The sequence below is a fragment of the Podarcis tiliguerta genome, assembly GCF_965153285.1.
Source record: "Podarcis tiliguerta genome assembly, chromosome: 3".
In the NCBI taxonomy this organism is placed as follows: Eukaryota; Metazoa; Chordata; class Lepidosauria; order Squamata; family Lacertidae; genus Podarcis; species Podarcis tiliguerta.
Window position 1 is genome coordinate 104,785,790 of NC_139536.1, and position 20,704 is coordinate 104,806,493.

The following is a 20,704-nucleotide window of genomic DNA, read 5'->3' on the forward strand; positions in this document are numbered from 1 at the left end:
AATCCGTTCCGGAAGTCCGTTCGATTTCCAAAACTTTTGAAAACCAAAACACGGCTTCTGATTGGCTGCGGGAAACTCCTGCAGCCAATCGGAAGCCGCGGAAGCCCTGTTGGACATTCAGCTTCCAGGTTTTGATCGTTCGGGAGCCTATTTGTTCAGGAGCCAAGGCATTCGAGATCCAAGGTACGACTGTACTTGCCACCCCACTGCAACCCAGTGTGCCCCCCAAAAGCCATTTGTGGGGATCAAGTCTCCGGATGCTGGTTTGAACGGCGAGAAGCTGCTGTCAGTTGCCATTCTGAGTTCCTTGGGTCCCGGAGCTGAAGCCTGGATACACGGTGCGAGGCAGCGGTGCGGCAGGTGGCAGTGCTGCAGTGCTGTGTGTGGCGGTTAGCTCAGGCGGATCCCACCTTCGTTGCCAGTGAAATGTACTCTGAGTCAAGAGTGGATTTCATGCTCTTTATTCTGCTCAGTGGTGAGGAGGAATGGAAGTTCCCCCACAATATCTGCTTTATATACATTATTTACACAATGGGCTGCACGTGATTGGCTAATTCCAGGATTCTCCTGTAAACCAATCAGGTTGTGGATTCACTTCCAGCTGGAGCTGGATTGGGTGGCTCCTGCGGACCAATCATACTGCTGCATTATTCTAGGACCAATCAGACTGCTGCATTTTGGATCCTATTGTTCTAGGACCAATCAGACTGCTGCATTTTGGATCCTATTCAACTCAGTACATAATAGTGGGACTCCCCAAGCAAGGCCTAGAATGTGGGGAAAATACGGAGGCACCTTGAGTCCATTGCTTTGAAAATATGGGCTTATGCTGTGGAATTTTTTAAAAACTAAGGGCTCATCCACATTCCCACTTGTTCTGTGCCTGGAAAACACAGGTCTGAGCAGTTTCCCACTTGCTATGAGTTTTCTAGTCTCAGGTTCAAGTTATTTAGCCACTGCGCCACTGCTTTTCCCCACTGCTCTCGCACTAAATCAGAACAAACCACAATCAGCAGAAAACCAAACTACCGTTTGTTCTGATTCAGAGCCAAACCATGGGTTTTCCCGGGGGGAAGTGGTCGGTAAACAGAGGTGTGGCTGAGTCCTAAGTTGTGTGAAAACCTAGACTAACCTGTCAATTTTGGTTTCTCTCTTTAATTTTTTTAGTTCAATTCATTTGCGTGGACAGGCGGAGTCCCCCAGACCCCGGGCGCCCCCCCCCGTCATGTGGAATAATGACTCGAGACAACATGCTATGGGATTAAATTGGCCACAAATTTATTATATTTCAGATGTGGGTAGACCTTGGCTCAGGCATTGGGCGTTATCCCTCCCCAGTCCCCAGCCGGGGACCTAGGGAACATCAGGGTTACCCAGTGTGTGTGGGGGGGGGGATGGGCCAGCTCTGGAGAACATATGTTCAAGCAGAGATAGCCGCCCCCGTTATGCCGCTGTCGCAGGGGAGAGCAATGACGACCTCTCAGCGTACGGTCAAAGCCTCCCCTCAGAAACCCTTTTAACAGGGAACCCTGGTATCGCAGCTACAAAGAGGAAGATAGACTAAAGGATTCCGCCCAAGGCCTGATACCACCAAAGTTGTGACGTTTTGCTACGGGAAAGGCAAAACCTGCCAATGCAGGGGAATTCCTTTCCGGCCCTTCAACAGCGACCTTGACGTAGCAGCGCCCGCATACCTGTGAAGAAAAGTTAACCTGCAAAATAAGACTTAACTGAGGGTGGGTATGGTGGGAGAAGCTCTGGAGCCAACTGAGGATTCCAAGGTAAGATCCTCCCTCTATTGTGTGGGCAGGTAGTCCCTCCCCTACCTGGCCTGGTCTCCTTGGCAACGCTTCTCCCAAGCGGGACTGGACAACTTACTGAGGTAGGCGAAGACCTCCAGGTATCCCACCTGGGGGAAGGCGAAGCCAAGCCTGTGCTGATGGAGCCGCTCCAGATCCAGGGGCTGTGCGCATCCACACAAAGGGTGCCCCCCGTTTTAAGCGGGGAGCGGTCATTCCACATCAGTCTATGGTTTTTCTAAAAAACAAATCAATAAACTGATGAAACTTCACCAGCATTTTCTCCTTATACATATTTTGGTATGCAGTTTTCCCTAATATGCACACCTTTGCAAGCAATTTCCTGAAATATATGCATTTTTTCACACATTTCCTCCACCAAACATTTGTTTACATTATTTGGTTGGAGAACTACATAGCAAAATTCAGAGAAGTTCAATGGACAAGCTGCATTTCGATTCACGAATTGTTTCAGGAAGAGGGAATTAGGGAACTTTGCATTAAAATGTGAACTGCTTTTATTGATTGTAATGCTAGCACTTCTGTCCCAATTTCCAACATTCCTTTACATTCCCACCTGTTGCATTTTGCCATGTGAAATCACAACACAAAATTCCCATGGTTTTCTGAGTTAACAGTGTGGCAGGCAGGGTTTTTTTCTGAAAACAATTAACACAAATATGAATGCTAAACTTCAACTACAAGTGGCTTTTATGTGATGTGAAAGATCACATCAAATGCAAAAATTATCAGGTCAAGAAATGTCAAGAACATGGAATAAAGTGTTATCTGAGTGCAGACTATTGTGATTCAATTCTCTGATTCTGACAAATGGAGAACATTTCAGTCAGAGTATATATTCAATAAATCAAATCCAGAATTAATTTATATTCCATGACTGGGCTGCTTTGCTTTCGGGTTTCAATTCTTATTCATTTGAATCAATGTGAGGAACATATTGTGATGGCTTCAAAATTTATTTTACATTAATGAGCAAGGATGGGTTTTATAAGTAGTCAAAAACATTTCACAGAGACTTAGAAGGGAAATTGTGCCAATGCTATAGAGAATCCAAATCTGACACATTCTCTGCCTCCGTAACACTGAATTGGCACATTAAATTGAAGTTTTTATTTTACAAATGACCATCTGGGATAACTTCAAATAGAGTTTCACACTGTTCTGATTCAGATATTCAGAGTCCAAATAACTTTTTCCGCTCAACAAGCACCTGGTATGAAAAGCAATTATTTATCTCTCTCTTGTCCTTTGTTAGCACTGCAGAAAATCACTGAAATTACAAATTAGCCATCTGCAGGTGAACGGCCTTTGAGCTAAGCCATTGTATGCTTGTATTCCAATGAAATATATCTATGGGCCAGATTCAGCTGAACAGTTGCACTAGCAGAAGTCGGCACAACTAGCCCCACTAACTCAACAGCATCTGTCCCCCTTCTGCTCCCTCTTCATGCCATCAGCTCTGAGGGAGTCAAAAGAATATACCTTTCTGAAGAAACCAGAGGCCTTTCTCCTGGGCATGGTCAGCCAATTGGTGTTAAAGAAAGATAGAACCTTTTTTATGTATGCTACAACAGCAGCAAGAATACTCATCGCAAAGTATTGGAAGACACAAGAGTTACCCACCCGGGAAGAATGGCAGATGAAACTGATGGACTACATGGAAATGGCGGAAATGACTGGCAGAATCCGAGACCAGGGAGAAGAGTCGATGGAGGAAGATTGGAAAAAATTTAAAGTATATTTACAGAAATATTGCAAAATTAATGAATGTTAGATGAATATTGGAATGAAATTATAAGGTTTTAGCAGAAATGTTATTAAGAATTACATGAATATTAATTGTTAATGGGATAAAGTGGAAAATTCAAAGTTAAAATGTGTTAGGATAAATTACAGAATAAAAACTGAAGAAGAGGGAAAGGATTTGTTGAACCAGCAATTCGAACTAGAATACAAAAAAGGGAGGTGTGAGGAAGTCGAGGAAATAAGCAAATGAAAGATATAGATATAAAATTTGGATGTGTGTTTAAATGTTTTTGTTTTCTTTATGTTGTATTGTTGTACTGTATTCTTTTTATTGTTGATGTATTGTTTGTTGAATTTATGTATTGTTTTTCTTTATTGTTGTTCTCTTCATAATTATAAAATATTCAATAAATATTATTATTATTATTTAAAAAAAGAGAATCCCCAGGCCAGGAGGAAGGGAGAGACATTTGCACTGACGGAGCAATTATTATAATAATAATTTGTTATTTACACCCCGCCCATCTGGCTGGGCTTCCCCAGCCACTCTGTGCGGCTTCCAACCAAATATTAAAATACAGTAATGCATCAAACATTAAAGGCTTCCCTAAACAGGGCTGCCTTCAGATGTCTTCTAAAAGTTTGGTAGTTGTTGTTCTCTTTGACATCTGGTGGGAGGGCATTCCACAGGGAGGATGCCACTACCGAGAAGGCCCTCTGCCTGGTTCCCTGTAACTTGGCTTCGTGCAGTGAGGGAACCACCAGAAGGCCCTCGGTGCTGGACCTCGGTGTCTGGGTAGAACGATGGGGTTGGAGACGCTCCAGATATACTGGACCGAGGCCATTTAGGGCTTTAAAGGTCACATTAGCATAAAATTTAATTCCACCGTCGGAGATGTCTGCCTTAACTAAGGATTTCCATATGAACCTACCTTGACCCTGAGATCATCTTCTGAGGCCCTTCTTCATGTGCCTCCTCCTTGAGAGGTCCGGAGGGTGGCAACATGAGAATGGGTCTTTTTTGCAGTGGCTCCCCATCTGTGGAATGCCCGTCCCCAAGAGGTTCAGCTGGTGCCTTCATTATATACCTTTGGGTGCCAGGCAGAAACATTCCTCTTTAACCAGACCTTTGGCTGATTGGCATCCAGTACTCTTTTAAAATATGTTGCAGATGGGGAGGTTGACTGGGTTGTTTTTGTTTTGTTTTTCTATACAGTGGTACCTCGGGTTCAGAACTTAATTCGTTCTGGTGGTCCATTCGTAACCTGAAACTGTTTTTAACCTGAGGTACCACCTTAGCTAATGGGGCCTCCCACTGCTGCCGTACCGCCGTCGTGCGATTTCTGTTCTCATCAAGAAGCAAAGTTCTTAACTCGAGGTACTATTTCTGGGTTAGCGGCGTCTGTAACCTGAAGAGTCTGTAACCTGAGATACCACTGTATTGTGATTTTATGTTGCAACCACCCTGAGAGCAGCGGGTATAGGGCGGTGTACAAATGTAAAATAATAATAATAATAATAACACTGGGCAACAATTTTTTACTTTTTGAATGTTTTCTAGATTTCTACAACTGATTTAGGGTATTTGTTCCTCATCCATTTTGGAGTATGGCTTTTTGAAATTGTAGTTGTATCTATAAGGCTCTCAGTGGTTTGACATGTTCAGATCAGATTCTGCCTTGGCATTTTTTCTAGACTACCATGTCCTACATGCAAACAATGCATGGAAAGAGCTGGAGCCTTGGTACCTTAAAGACTAGCAAATTCATTACAGCATCATCTTCCTTATAAGTATCGATATAGTTGCTGATCATTAGAACAATTCATCACATGTGCAGATGGGGAAAACGGATGTACACACCCCTCTTCAAAGCCACATTAAGGCCATCTTAAATGGCTAGCGTTTTTCCCCCCTGTTCATTTGACCAAAACACAATAGCAGAAACAAACTGTTCCAGGTAAGGACAACTTGGGGGTGGGGAAGGCTTCTACTCCATGGCTCCTTATCCTAAAAATGCACTGACTCAAGCTTGCAGCTGATCTGCTGTTCTGGGAAGTTGCTTTTATTGCTCATCTGGTAACTGTTTAGAGCTTTATGTGAAACAACCTGGTGGCCAGGCCCCTTTAGGGCAGCAATTCATGTCAGAACATTTGCTATTGCAACCCGCCCCCTACCCCAATCTCCCGTTTGTTTCTCACAGAACCAATTCAGAGTCCAGCCTGATGCAGGTCCCTGGTTTTCTGCAGAAGCAAACAAAGCAACAAAGGACTAACGCACCTGAAGGTTTGACAGATTCCTCAGGAAGCTTGTTTTCCCTGCTTTCACTGGAAGACAAAATATATTTTGTTATAGAATGCCCTGTATTATTATTATTATTATTATTATTATTATTATTATTATTATTTATTCAATTTTATACATTTCACTAATTTTACAATCCTTTTAACATTTCAATACTTGAATTCCTTCCTTCTCTTTCTGCGGTTCCTTAAATTTATTTTTAATATCTTCTGCATATCCTAATCAACTTAATTTGCTCATTGATTCATCTACTTTAAATATATACTCTTAGGAAACTGTAGGTTGTTACAATAATTCGCCAATGTTCTTATCTGATTACAATTTATCTGTAAATATTCAACAAACCATTTCTATTCTTCTATAAAAAGTTTGTGATATTGATTTCTTATTTTTCCGCTATGTTTTTCTATTTCTGCGTATTCCATAAGTTTTTGCATTAAAGTTTTGTCTGCAGTATAAAGGTTTGCAGATTTGAAGGGAAATGACACCTGTACCGTAATTTCCAAGATTCTAATATATAGCGGGACGCGGGTGGCGCTGTGGGTTAAACCACAGAGCCTAGGTTGCCAATCAGAAGGTCAGCGGTTCAAATCAGCGCGACGGGGTGAGCTCCCGTTGTTCAGTCCCAGCTCCTGCCAACCTAGCAGTTCAAAAGCACGTCAAAGTGCAAGTAGATAAATAGGTACTGCTCTGGCAGGAAGGTGAATGGCATTTCTGAGCGCTGCTCTGGTTCACCAGAAGCGTCTTACTCATGCTGGCCACATGATCCGGAAGCTGTCTGTGGACAAATGCTGGGTCCCTCGGCCAATAAAGCGAGACGAGCGCCACAACCCCAGAGTCCTCTGCGACTGGACCTAATGGTCAGGGGTCCCTTTACCTGGACCTTTAAATGATAAATGGAGGCTGTGGGTCATCTCTTAAGGTGACCACATGAACCTATCATTTGGGCATGGCAAGGAATGATGCTCCATTAGAAACTTTGCAACAACTTTGTTTTAAAGTCATTGCTCTGGTGATTTGCTGTTGCCCCACTTTTCCAAAGTGCAATGTATCCCTGATACCCTCTAATCTGTTTTGACTGAACTGGGAAAAGATGAAGATTTGGGGCACGGTGGAGGGTGCCAAGGAACCCTGGTAAAGACAGAATTCTCCATATAATTTGCCTTCTCCTACTTCCTTCTAGATCCAAAGCCATGACCCCTTTTTGCTGAAACCGTTTTAGGGTCAGACCAGAGACAAAAGGGCTGGTGTCATTGCTGCCAATTTCTGACTCAATGGGAGGCTATCTCAAAGTGTGGAGGGTTTTTCCCATGAACAGAGTGTACTTTACCCTATGAAACTCGAAGGCAGTATAATTAGCATTCTTACTGGGCAAAAGAACAGCTTTGATTGTGTCTGCATTCACTGGACATTTGTCTGCTATCCAAGCAAACACTGACTGTCATTCTATGCACTTGTTCTACCCACCTGCTTGTTCTTAGAAAACCCAGCGCAACTCTTACTCATTCCAGTGTTATTGGAGCAACGTGGTCTCATATCAAACCATTTAGTGGTTTGTATTTCAGAAGAGTTCCTGTTTTGTGACTTCTTGTTTTCTCAAACTCTTAATTATTCAGTTCCGTTCTAAGCTTTCCTCATAACCATATGTAGACAGCATTTGATTAATCTAAACAAGCAAATCAAGGCTGCTTAGCTAAATATTATAGATGTTCTCATGCAATTTGAAGAAAATAAGGCCAGTTCACACCAGTGTTATTCTCTGAGTACAGTGGTACCTCGGGTTAAGAACTTAATTTGTTCTGGAGGTCCGTTCTTAACCTGAAAATGTTCTTAACCCGAAGCACCACTTTAGCTAATGGGGCCTCCTGCTGCTGCCGTGCTGCCAGAGCACAATTTCTGTTCTCATCCTGAAGCAAAGTTCTTAACCTGAGGTACTATTTCAGTCTGTAACCTGAAGTGTCTGTAACCTGAAGCATCTGTAACCCGAGGTACCACTGTATGTCAGGTGAATCAAGATTTGCCACACTTCATTTGCTCATCGTGGCATATCTTACAGCTGCAGTAATAACAAGAATCACCTCTGATCAATGGTTTTTGCATCTTTGCCCCAAGGCATCTTGAAGAGCATGGTACAAAGCCCTTCATAGGAATAGACACACAGTTGCCCCCACGTGTGTAGCCTACACAAGGAGAGAGGCAAGAACCATGGCTATTGAGCTTGTCTTCAACATCCCACACACAGCTGCCCAATCTCTGACATCCTGAATTCAGTGTGGCTGTTGTGGGCGGGGCCAGGATGCATCTACTGTTCTTTCTGAATGTAGACAAAATGTCCGGAGGTGACCATGTGTATTCAGCCTGTGACACAAATAGATAAGAAACTGAGCACATCATGAGACATGTACAGAAGCAATCTAGTTTAAATCTGATGAATTGCCAGCTACCCAGCATCCAATTGCTTGAGCATTTACATTTTTTGAAAGATTGATAACTATGGATGATTTGTTCACTTTGAGGTAGAAAATATAGATTTCAACTAAATCCTGCTCGCAAAGGTGGAGAGGAAGTGTCTAAAAAAATTGGGGGTGGAGGTACTGAATTTTCTGGTGGGGGTATCTTTTAACTGAGGTAGCAGAAAGTAAGGTTTTCTCTCTCTCTTTTTAAATAAATAAACCCTTTGTCATTGCTGCAAGTCATGGCAGCTCACCGGCATCTCCCTTCATTTTTAATGTGGCATTGTTCCTCAGGCATTGAACCGTAGGCTGTCCCTTGACAAAATTTGAATCATTCCCATGATCTTCTGTTTGTCAATAAAGACAGATGCTGCTGGGGTACCGGAAAACTCTACCATGCTTAAACAGCAGTAAATATTACTTTTTGGTCTAAGCAACAGAAGAGAAACGTGCCCTTTGTGGCTCCTGAAAAATGCAGATAATTTATCCCCCAGAGCCTACTTTCATCCAACTCCCATCAAATCACTGGGGGGGGGGGGGAGCCTGGCCCAATAACTTTCACTCAGGCTGACTTTCAACAGTGAATGAGAGAAAGCTTGCCACAACTGTCTCATCCCATTTTAAAACCATCACCAATGGTATTCCTGTGTTCATGACTCCCATTTGCTCTCCTGTTTTGATAGTTCTGCATTCAAAGCACATTCCTTTGCAGAAATTAGAAAAGGAAGTTTCCTCGCTGAAGACTCCAGGAAGATCTTCGACCAAGCAGCAGTTGAAGGCTGTTTCACACATTACGCCGTGCAAACCCAGGTTTGGCTTCAGATGAACATTTGACAGGGAGCTGCAGTCAACCCTGACTCCCTACCATGTGTGATGGTATGTGTGGCATTTGTACGGAGCCCCCGGTTGTCTCATGGACTAGTGACCCATACACCACTAATCCACTGCCACCAACCAGGTCCTCCCCGGTAAATCACGTAGTCTCAGCAGGTTCTCAAGTTAACAAAGAAGAGTGTAGTTTATTGCAGACACAAACAAACTGCATTCCAAAATGTTGTTACTCTTTACCTTCTTAGTCTTATTTTATCCTCTCTCTATCTCTTCTACCTCCCCTCACACAAGAACCCACTGCCCTAACTGTCTCTCTATTTCCAACTGCCTGCCAACTGCTTTTCCAACTACCTTTCCCAACCAACCAACCAACCAACCAACCAACCCACTAAAACCAACCAACTACCCACACCCAAACCTTGGGCAAGCCCTTTTATAAACAGGTAGGCTCTGCCTCCTGTTTTCCTATTGGTCTACATTTTAACCCTTTCTCTCCCCCTGTACAGACATTTTCAAACGAACGGACAAACCCCACAGTATGTTATAGGTATTTCTCAACATGAGCTTGTCACGTCCATACAGTGCTTTTTCAGGGGTGGGGGTAACGCAGGGGTACGCACACCCCTAAACATTTTGTGAAGTTTGGCCTCATTGAGGGGCAGTGTTTCAATATGAGTAGGAAAATGAAAGTACCCCTAAACATTTGTTGTTGTTTAGTTGTTTAGTTGTGTCCGACTGTTTGTGACCCCATGGACCAGAGCACGCCACGCACTTCTGTCTTCCACTGCTTCCCGCAGTTTAGTCAAACTCATGCTGGTCTCTTCGAGAACACTGTCCAACCATCTTGTCCTCCGTCGTCCCCTTCTCCTTGTGCCCTCCATCTTTCCCAACATCAGGGTCTTTTCCAGGGAGTCTTCTCTTCTCATGAAGTGGAGCCTCAGCTTCAGGATCTGTCCTTCCAGTGAGCACTCAGGGCTGATTTCCTTAAGAATGGATAGGTTTGATCTTCTTGCAGTCTGTGGGACTCTCAAGAGTCTCCTCCAGCACCATAATTCAATTCACCATAACCCCTAAACATATATTATTATTTTTTAGGGAAAAAAGCACTGGATCTATTATTAAACCTTTTCTACTGCATCTTTTTCAATAGTCCATATTGTATATAAATCCATTATATCCATAGCATTTGCCACATTCCAAGTGTTATTGCAACCCTGCTAATGTTTTCATCTGCTCACAACTCTCTCTCTAAGGTCACACCAACAGCATACATTTAAAGAATACTTATGGCACCCCCCCCCCCAAAAAAAAAGAATCCTGATAACTGTCATTGGTTAAAGGCAGTGGGGTTTTTTCTGGAGGGACGCAGGGGTACGCATACCCCTAAACATTTTGTAAATCTAACTTTGGCCTCACTGAGGGGCAGTATTTCAATATGAGTAGGAAAATGAGAGTACCCCTAAGCATTTTTTTTTAAGAAAAAAAGCACTGCTTCCATATATTACATTTCAGTCACATGCCTATGGCATTCCAAGTGTACATTTTAAAATGCAATGCAATGCTGGGAGATGCTGAATAATGGAAGACATGGCCCTCCGCACCCTGACGCAACGTTAATCTTTTCCTGACAGTGCAGTAACTGACTGGTATTGGCGTTAGCTTCGGGGTGGGGTGGTTATCACTGATTTGAAAGCTAAGATCCCACAGAAAGTTTCCATTTAGCGACAACGCAAAACGGAGAAAGGAATCGAGGATCTCCCCACTTCAAAAACTATAACATTCCATGGAGTGGCTCAGACACTCATGAATGGGTGCAGCAGGATGGAGGCTGGCTGTTCTACTTATCCTAGACAAACTTTATTTGGTTGGCTCCCAGCCAGGAAAAATAACCTATTGCAGTCCAAACCCAGCTAAGTCAAACAGTCCATGCTTAATTAAGCTCACTGTAAGAGTTCTCTGTCCCCACCAAACACCAGAAAGCTGATATTCTCAGCAGGTGAGATTGAAACTGTCCAGGTCTAGCTACCCAGTTTAAACCTCTGAAACAGGAGGGGGAAGCCTGAGCTGCAGCGTGCTGCAAACGGGTGTTAATTCTGAAAAGGAGACCAGGGTCTGCTAAAGGTGTAAGCATGTATTATGCACAATTGTACCCCACACAGTCTTGATGGCTTGTTTTAGAAAATTGTGCCCACTCATTTTTGCTTTTGGAAGGAGAGCCCAAATGATACCTGCTCCAGATCCAGCTTTTGTTAGATCATTCATAGCCAATTCCTAAATATTTCCTAATATTGCAGCATTCAAAATGATGAATTCCTTATGTTGCTCATCTCAGCAGCATGAAATCATAAAAAAACCTGTAGATTATACTGCTGATTTAAATAAACGAAAAAAGGAGTACTATGATCTTTCAAACTGCTTCTTTTCCAATCTCCCTTCCCTTGATCCAACTATCTCCACTAGTTTAACTATTGCACAATATTTTAGCATCCATTCCATCATCAAGGGTATTTGAGGTGTTTCCTGGCCAGTTAGTGGCCAGGAAAACTCTTACAGCTCTCAACCAATTTCCTACTGTCGTTATGTGTTCTGATTGAATATCCTTTTCCATGTTTCCCAAAAGACTTAAACGTGGATCAAAAGGCACCACATATCCAACAATAGCTGCAAAGACCTTGAACAATCATCTCCCAAAAATTCTTAGGTGTGCATTGTTTTTGACATTTCCCTTCCATTGAAAAGTATTGAAATTAGTTACAGTGGTGCCTCGCAAGACGAAATTAATTAATTCTGCGAGTTTTTACGTTTTGTGAATTTTTCATCTTGCGAAGCACGGTTTCCCATAGGAAATGCATTGACGGTTTGCCATAGGAATGCATTGACGGTTTTAAGAAAAAGGCGCAAGACGTTTTCGTCTTGTGAAGCAAGCCCATAGGGAAATTTGTCTTGCGAAGCAACTCAAAAAACAAAAAACTCTTTCGTCTTGCGAGTTTTTCGTCTTGCAAGGTACCACTGTAATTGCATTCGTTTCGATCACAGCCACGAGTGAGACAGGTAATGTAGGTTTTAGCAGAAGCTGAACTGTAGCAGAAAAGAAACAGAGCTGATTGCAACAAACTCAGGACAGGAAGGAAATCTCTGCCTGCCCTACTCAATGCAGAATGTGCACAGTTGTGTATGCTGTTTTCCTATTTTTCCTTCAAACCATTCCCCCGCTTCTCAAACACCTGCCCTGCTCTCCAAGTTACACTGTGCAAAAAATAGCTCAGCCTCCATCTTCCAATGTCGTGTTCCCTTCTAGACTCAGATTTCTCCAGACAAGTCTCCCCAAAGGCTACAACATTCGGATGGCTTGCTCATTCTTGCATTTTCTTATGGGGCTTAAAAATGGCACTGCCTTCTGGGTAACGTCGTCGCACCCACTATTATACTTGGCTCATGTTCAGTTTGTAATCTACTACCCTGTCCAGAGCCTTCAGAGCAGTGTTGCCGCCCAGCCGCTGATCCCCGCATTTTGTATATGTGTTTTATTTTGGTTTCCCTTCCCTGTGGGCATGTTAGAGGTCAGACACATTCGGCCAAAAGAAAAGGCAGACAGGAAAACATCTGTAGCATGTGTACAGAAGTTTCTCAGGGCTGTCTGTCTGCACAGAGGGATCCAGGCAAATAAACAGTGAGACTCTTCAAAAGAGTCTCCCTTGTTTTCAGACACAGAGGTGTGCAGGCCAAGTCGTGGCTTGATACGGCATAGAGTGGCTCACCATGGGAGGATATTCTTGCCTTCTCCTTCTTCTTTTTTAATTACTCAGAAGCTTTGGTTCCAACCCCTGTTTTCAAAGGAGTCTGAGAATGAAATATGATTCATGCTGTATCTGTTAAGAGGTTCTATGACTGAGGAGTAGCTGATGGAATGCCCCAAACTGGGCCATGTCAGACAAACGAAGGGAACTGATTTCCTTTCCTCAGAGTGGTTTATTGGCTTGGGCTACCATAATTGCTACTACATTGCAACCACAGCTGTGAAAGACTGACAAAAATAGATGAGAGTGGCAGTGCCAGCCTTGGTTAGAGACGTGTCTTCTTCTTCTTCTTCTTTTTCAACATTCCTAGAAAATAAAAATCAAGTTAGGGTTTAGCTTTGGCTATTTATTTATTTTTAAGTCAAAAGATGTTTGCAAAGAACCCCTTTGGATTTTTGACAATAGAGATGCTGTGGATGATGTAATGGGACTCAAGAGCCCAAATCGCACCCTCACAGAAAATGTATCATTTAATGTGTTTCTGCCTATGTGCGCCGTAAATGTGCTGATGAACTGTTATGCATCATACTTGCCACATTAATCTGTGCTATCATAACAGTAGCCGATGGGAAAATGCCATGCGTTTTCTGAAACTCTCCCCCCTTTAACCTCTCTAAATGCCATCTGACATAGAGAGAAAGTATAATGAAAAGACCTTTATTAGATTGACCAACAGGGCATCCCATTCATAAAAAAGGCAGGCAGGGGAAAGGAGGGGAGGATGCTGTAGCTGTGACATTCACAGTAGTCAAATAGGATGGGGGGAAATAGTGATTGACCAAAAGGGCTGGAAAATACTGTAACTTCTAATCCAGCCACATTTGAGAACAGCAAAATGCCTAATTCATTCTTACAGCCTTTCCAGCCAATCAGTCCAAGTGTTTAGCCTTTGGATAGCCTTTTGTGAAATTCACCAAATCAAAGGTAACTTAACATGTAATTGATGATGATATGTCAGTATCAAAGTAAACAAATGGGGGGGGGATGCTCTACTATATGTTTGCATGTGTCTATATAGAGTCTTCAAAAAACTAAAAAAATCAGGGTCAGCTTTTTAAGATGGCCCATGATCATTCTAAGTGAGAAATTGAGGGATACTGAAATGGGCAGGTCTGCCCACCCCTACTTGTGTGCAAATAGGAACAGTACATTAAAGGTCTGGATTCTGTCCAGCCAACAAGCAATCACAGTCCACACACACACACACATGAAATAGAGGAGGATATAAACATTCTTTATGTGTTTTCCTCACACAGAAGTTCCTTCTGTATAAGAAAACCATAACATCTGAAGACTTCATGATCGCCGAGAGCTATAATTTGTTCCCCTCCTGTGTGACAGGGCACACGTTGTCAAGTAAGTGATTCCAAGGCACTGACTAGTTACTTTCCCACCAAGGGGGGTCCCCGAGCCGTTGCAACGATCTGTGAGTCAGCGTGAAAAAAGAGCTTTGAGAAATTCCAAGATGGGAACCATATGCTGGCATCCTCCCTTCTGAAATTGTGTGTGTGTGTATGTGCACAGACCACCAACCAACACACCAATAACTTGCTGGGTGTCTTTATGCTTTTTCGGTTCTTAGCAAGTGCCAGATTCCTCATCTTCTGAAGATTCCTCATCTTCTGAACAGGTTCTCATATTGCACATGTGCAGTGTGTGTGTGTGTGTGTGTGTGTGAGAGAGAGAGAGAGAGAGAGAGAGAGAGAGAGAGAGAGAGAGAGGTTCCCACACCACCACAGCAAATGTGTTGGAGGAGATGCTTGACAAGACCAAGTGGCTAACCCCTCTGACACTCTCCCTAGGTTTATCACTTCTGATGATAAAGCAAAGATGCTGCCTGCTGCTGAGAATGGGTTGCGTTATTGGGCATACTGCCTTGATTAAATCGTGGCCTATTTAAACAAAGAACAAACATTCAACGTGCGCACACATGCATAAAGAGAAACACACATGAAACCATTTCTGATCCTAGGCTGCGATACAGAAAAGACCCCCCGCCGCTTTGCAGAATGACGTTGGAATATGATCTGAGAATGATACCGTCTCTGTCAACCATAAACCCCTGCCATTGATCTTCTTTGCATATGGAACATAACGAGTGAAGCTCTTTTGCAGCTCCTCGCTGCAGTTTATGGGGCTGGAGAGTTTGAAGTGGCAGCACTCAGTTTAGAAGAAGAAGAAGAAGAAGAAGAAGAAGAAGAAGAAGAAGAAGAGGAGGAGTTTGGATTTGATATCCCGCCTTTCACTCCCTTTTAAGGAGTCTCAAAGCGGCTAACATTCTCCTTTCCCTTCCTCCCCCACAACAAACACTCTGTGAGGTGAGTGAGGCTGAGAGACTTCAAAGAAGTGTGACTAGCCCAAGGTCACCCAGCAGCTGCATGTGGAGGAGTGGAGACGCGAACCTGGTTCCCCAGATTACCAGACTACCGCTCTTAACCACTACACCACACTGGCTCTTAACCACTACACCACACTTAGCCAGTTCAAATTCCTGTTCTGGATCCTATATTCCCAAAGAAAACTCAGGTATCATCCAGGATGACTGGCCCTACCGTTAGACAGAGAGGAGCAACAGCCGCAGGCAGAAAATGCTGTGGGGCAGCAACAGCAGTTCTCAGATGTTCCTCCTGAACCCCCTATCATCCTACATGTTGTCACATGGCCCTCTCAGTCCCCTAAATTGTCATAAGGTAAAAAGGTAAAGGACCCCTGGATGGTTAAGTTCAGTCAAAGGCGACTATGGGGTTGTGGTGCTCATCGTGTTTTCAGGCTGAGGGAGCCGGCATTTGTCCACAGGTAGCTTTCCAGGTCATGTGGCCAGCATGACTAAACCACTTCTGGCACAACAGAACACTGTGATGGAAACCAGAGCACACAGAAATGCCATTTATCTTCCCGCCACAGCGGTACCTATTTATCTACTTGCACTGGCATGCTTTCAAACTGCTAGGGGGGCAGGAACTGGGACAGAGCAACGGGAGCTCACTCTGTTGCATGGTTTTGAACCACCAACCCAAGAGGCTCAGTGGTTTAGACCACAGCGCCACCTACAATGTGCTTCATATGCAAGAGAGGGGTGCTATCTTGTCACCAGCATTGAGGTAAGTAAGGTTCACATGCCAGTCCAGTAGGTTTTTACTTGTTGAAGGGATGCAATCTTCTTGACTGAGTGATCATTTATTGCAATTCTAAGTTGCCACACTGTGTGACGGCACCTGATTGTGGCGTGCCAAAACCAGGTGAAGTCAAGATGCCCCCATACAGGAATGTTTATTGGACAAAACACGGGTTCTGCTAAGTGCCCCCAAAGACTACCACACTAAAATGCTAAGGCAACCAGTGAGGGGAGGGAGTAAGTGTTAAAGGTGGGGAAGTTTGTCCTCATTCCCTCTGAACATAGCATAAAGGTAAATGTAAAGGGACCCCTGACCATTAGGTCCAGTCGTGACTGACTCTGGGGTTGCGACGCTCATCTCGCTTTATTGGCCGAGGGAGCCGGTGTACAGCTTCTGGGTCATGTGGCCAGCATGACTAAGCCCCTTCTGGTGAACCAGAGCAGCGCACGGAAACACGTTTACCTTCCCGTTTATCTACTTGCACTCTGACGTGCTTTCGAACTGCTAGGTTGGCAGGAGCAGGGACTGAGCAACAGGAGCTCACCCCGTTGCGGGGATTCGAACCGCTGACCTTCTGATCGGCAAGTCCTAGGCTCTGTGGTTTAACCCACAGTGCCACCCGCGTCCCTTGAACATAGCATAGAGCACAGCTAAAGGTCTACACCTGCCTTTACTAGCCTGGTGCCCATCCAATGTTGCTAGACTACATATCCCATCATCCTTTACCATCCTGGCTGTGGAGTCCACTAGGGTAGAATTGGTGGTGAAGAAGAGATAATCTTCTGCTACCTTTCCACAGAGAAATGATATGCCCAGATTCCTTGGTTATCATATATTTTCCCTAATGCAACTAGCATGCAAGCCTTTGCACAGTTGATGTTGCTCATACCTGGTCCAAGTCACAGATAGCTTCCGTTTCCGTTTCTCATGGCTATTTGGATTGTTTTTGATGGCTGCTCCCAGAGAATGCACACATGAGGAGGGGTTTGGACTGTTATATAGGACCACAAACTTGAGTACTATCAGGCTGGGTCTTGTGAATAAGCTTTTGCTGGTGCTCCTGAAATAAGTGAAGCAACCCTTTCGGGTAGATGGCTTAAACAGTATCGGGTATCCCAAGATGAAAGGACACCATATTGATTCTTTATTTTTTACTAACCTTTTGTAGTCCCGTCCCCCCCAAAGGACAGAGAATGTGCTATTTTTGAGCATCTCCCACATTTTTCTTTTAACGGCTAAATGAAAATGAGCTCATTTTCATCTCCACAAGAAGAGATTCCCTTCTTAATGTGTTGATTACATACTTGTAAGAAAATGTGAGCAATTATTGCTTGCAGTAAAACCAAATGTAATAGCTGTCGGGGTATTACGCAGAGTAATTGCTCTACAATTTGGAAGATTTTAAACAACCATGGAAAAGCTTCTATCCTAATTAAACCTATAGCAAGATGTAAAACTCATTATATAATAGCCACATTAATACATAGAGGATGTTGACCTTGGAGATGAAAGAAATGTTGATTGTTTCTCCTGGGTAGTTGGGGAGGTGGGAAGGAAACAAATTGTGGGCTTGAGTAAACTGAATGGACAAAATGACAATATATTCCTTTTCTTGCCAATGATCAACTATGGCTGGAAACAGACAGAGACATTCTAGGAAAGCCTGTGTATGACAGACATCTATACCAGTGAACTGAGTGCTGTTTTGGCCATCAGCTGTTCTCTCTCTCTCATGCTTCAGTCAGCCTGCTTGCCTATGGAATATATATATATATATTACTATGTATCCATCCTTCCCATAAAGAAAGGAAAGAAACATTTTCCAAAACAATGGCAAAACCACTCTAGGAATTTAGGGTACAGCAGAGACTGTACTTTTTGAGAATACTAAGGAAAAACCATCTTCCGCAGAAACTGCTGCTTGCCTTCTATCACTGTGCCATTGAGAGCATGCTCACTTATGGCTTATGTGTGTGGTACGGAAGCTGTACTACCCAGGACAGGATGGGGTTGCGCAGGGTTGTTAAGGCAGCAGAGAGCATTGTTGGCTGCCCACTCTCCACCTTAGAGCAGATTTATACCACAAGGTGCCATAGGAAGGCACTGGACGTAGTAAAAGATCCATCGCATCCTGGTCACTGTCTCTTTGAGCTTTTGCCATCGGGACGGAGATACAGGACGATGAAGACAAGAACGAGCCGCCTTAAGAATAGCTTCTTCTCCAGAGCGATCTCGGCCATGAATGGGAAGCCCGGACTTTGAAAGTCAACTAATCTCCCTTGCTGTATCATACTGTATTGTTTAATTAGTGTTTTTATGGAGCAGTCAAGTAATTTCATTGTCCCCAAAGGGGGCAATGACAATAAAGATATGTTGTTGTTGTTGTTGTTGTTGTTGTTGTTGTGACGTCACTGATGCTAGCCAGTCGGCACCTTCTGTAGCTGGTCTTTGCAGTAGAATTGCTTAGCTGTTTTATGGAGTTCAGCCCTTGAAAGCATGCATCCTAGCCTCTTCCAAACCAGCTCTGTTGCTTCACAGACAGCTCTTCACCCCATGGAATATTCTTAAGTGTGACATTTTTGCCTGGCAGAAACACGTCACTGAACTCTTCTTGCTTGCCTTGAGGAAGGATAGAGATGGCAGGGAATGGGGAGTGTAAGTAGAAACTAACCTACTGAACTTTGGAAAGTTGCCATGAAGTTTCTCCCATACAAAAGGTGTATATTTTCAGGAGCCACTTTATTTTTGTGATCGTAAGTTGTTTTTAACTTTCCTGAATATTGTGTTTTAATGTTGTAACCCGCCTTGGAACCTTAGGGTGAGAGGCAGGTGATAGATAGATAGATAGATAGATAGATAGATAGATGATAGATAGATAATCTCCTGGCCTCCTGTTGATGGGTATTAAGAAATTAAGAAGTGTTGACGGTCTCACATGGGAGACTGCTGAGAAACATTTTCACGTGGCCACGTATGAGCTGGAACATTTGTAGACTCCTTAGCACTGGTGTGAAGGACTCCCTAGTCCTGAATGGGATAACGGTGCCCCTGAAGGACCAGGTGTGCAGCCATTTTGGACTCACAGCTGTCCATGGAGACACAGGTCAATTCTGTGTCCAGGGCAGCTGTCTACTTCAGCCCTGTATATCTAAAGGAGCATCTCCACCCCCACCATTCAGTGCCAAGGTTCAGTGCCAAGGACCTTCTGGCAGATCCCTCACTGTGAGAAGTGAGGTTACAGGGAACCAGGCAGAGGGTCTTCTCAGTAGTGGTGCCCATCCTGTGGAACATCCTCCCATCAGATGTCAAGGAAATAAGCAACTATCTGACTTTTAGAAGACATCTGAAGGCAGCCCTGTTTAGGGAAGTTTTTAATGTTTAATGCTGCATCATGTTTTCAATATTCAGTTGGGAGCCAAATATTAAATATTATTATTATTATCCATCAGGTTCATCTGTGTGGGGGCAGTTTCCATGGCGCTGAGTGCAAGAGGCCCCCTGGAATGTGCTACAGGGTGCTCAGGCTCACTACATGACCGACCAGAGTCATGTGCAGGCAGCTTCCTGATTTGTGTTGTGTGCTCGTATGCGTTCTATTGTGGTCGTGTTAGACCACACGATGCCCTAAGATCAGTGGTTGCGTGTCGAGGTCCCCAATCCACCCCCCAAATAACTCACAACAGACACGTAATTTTTGTTTAAGATTTTTGGCATGATTTTGGCCACAACTTTATTCAAATACAAACCGTGAGTGGTTGTTTAGGCATTGGTTAAGACTATCTGTCCCCCCGCCTGGGGACAGAACTGACTTCCGGGCACCACCGAAAGACAGTGCGGGGGAAAGCAAGTCAGGGAGGAATTGGAACTGAGTCACAGACCCTCAACTCTCACCCGCCTGCTCCCCGAAGGCTTGCCGGCCCTAGTCCCATTCCAGGGATTGGACAAAAAGATGGCAAGCCCCAGGATTCCTTTAACGGAATTCCCTTTCCGCAACAACCATGGAGGGGCAGGCACAGCCTATCCTAACCCCTCCTCCACCAGATTTATAACAAATGCCTAACCACAACCTTACAAGTTGTGACGATTTGCTACGCAGTAGGCAAAAACCACCCAGCCAGCCAATTTGCCAGGTGGAAAAATTCCTACCAGGCCCCTGCTCAAAGGCAGACGACCCCATGACAGACATAGCAAGGTCAACGCAACAACGCCTTACTCTAGGGCAGGTGGGCGGGTGATCCGTTGCACGCAGCAAAAGAGAAAGTACAAGGCTGCATGCAGAGTATTTAAACCTTTTACCCCTCCCACCAAAATTGCAGCATAACTTTTACCCCAGCAACCCAGTGAACCAATCACTGCCCCAGGCCATCTTTAGAGACCCTGCCTGGTAACAGAGGGGTGGCTCAGCAGACCCCACCGCAACACATGCTCTCCCTGAAGGAGAACATGCTTTCTCAAACTTTCTTCTCTGGGCCACACTTTCAGAATATAAATTTGCTTGCACCATGCTGAATTTTTTTTTATTGATAAGGAACACACTGGGGGAAAACAACAACTTGAAAAGAGCTCTCATTTTGAAAAGATATGTGCCCATATCCTGCAGATATAAACAATAATTTTAATACTATACTACAGGGATTTG

At 43.9% G+C, this 20,704-nt stretch overlaps 2 long non-coding RNA genes across 5 annotated transcripts in view; one reads left to right on the forward strand and one right to left on the reverse strand.

The window, feature by feature from the left end:
• The window catches only part of LOC310673576, a 163,680-nt gene that overhangs the window by 43,059 nt on the left and 99,917 nt on the right, over positions 1–20,704 (reverse strand). The gene's annotated exons all lie outside the window — the stretch shown is intronic.
• LOC310673553 overlaps positions 7,740–20,704 on the forward strand; it is a 28,472-nt gene continuing 15,507 nt past the window's right edge. Inside the window, exons 1-4 of one of the 4 annotated variants that reach the window (XR_014509094.1) lie at positions 7,740–9,197; positions 11,773–11,853; positions 14,206–14,305; positions 18,551–18,720. This is a non-coding gene — a long non-coding RNA (uncharacterized lncRNA). Of the gene's footprint in view, positions 9,198–9,524; positions 9,596–9,670; positions 9,700–11,772; positions 11,854–14,205; positions 14,306–18,550; positions 18,721–20,704 lie in introns of those variants that run through there. The other 3 variants (XR_014509095.1, XR_014509096.1, XR_014509097.1) reach the window with 3 other exon arrangements.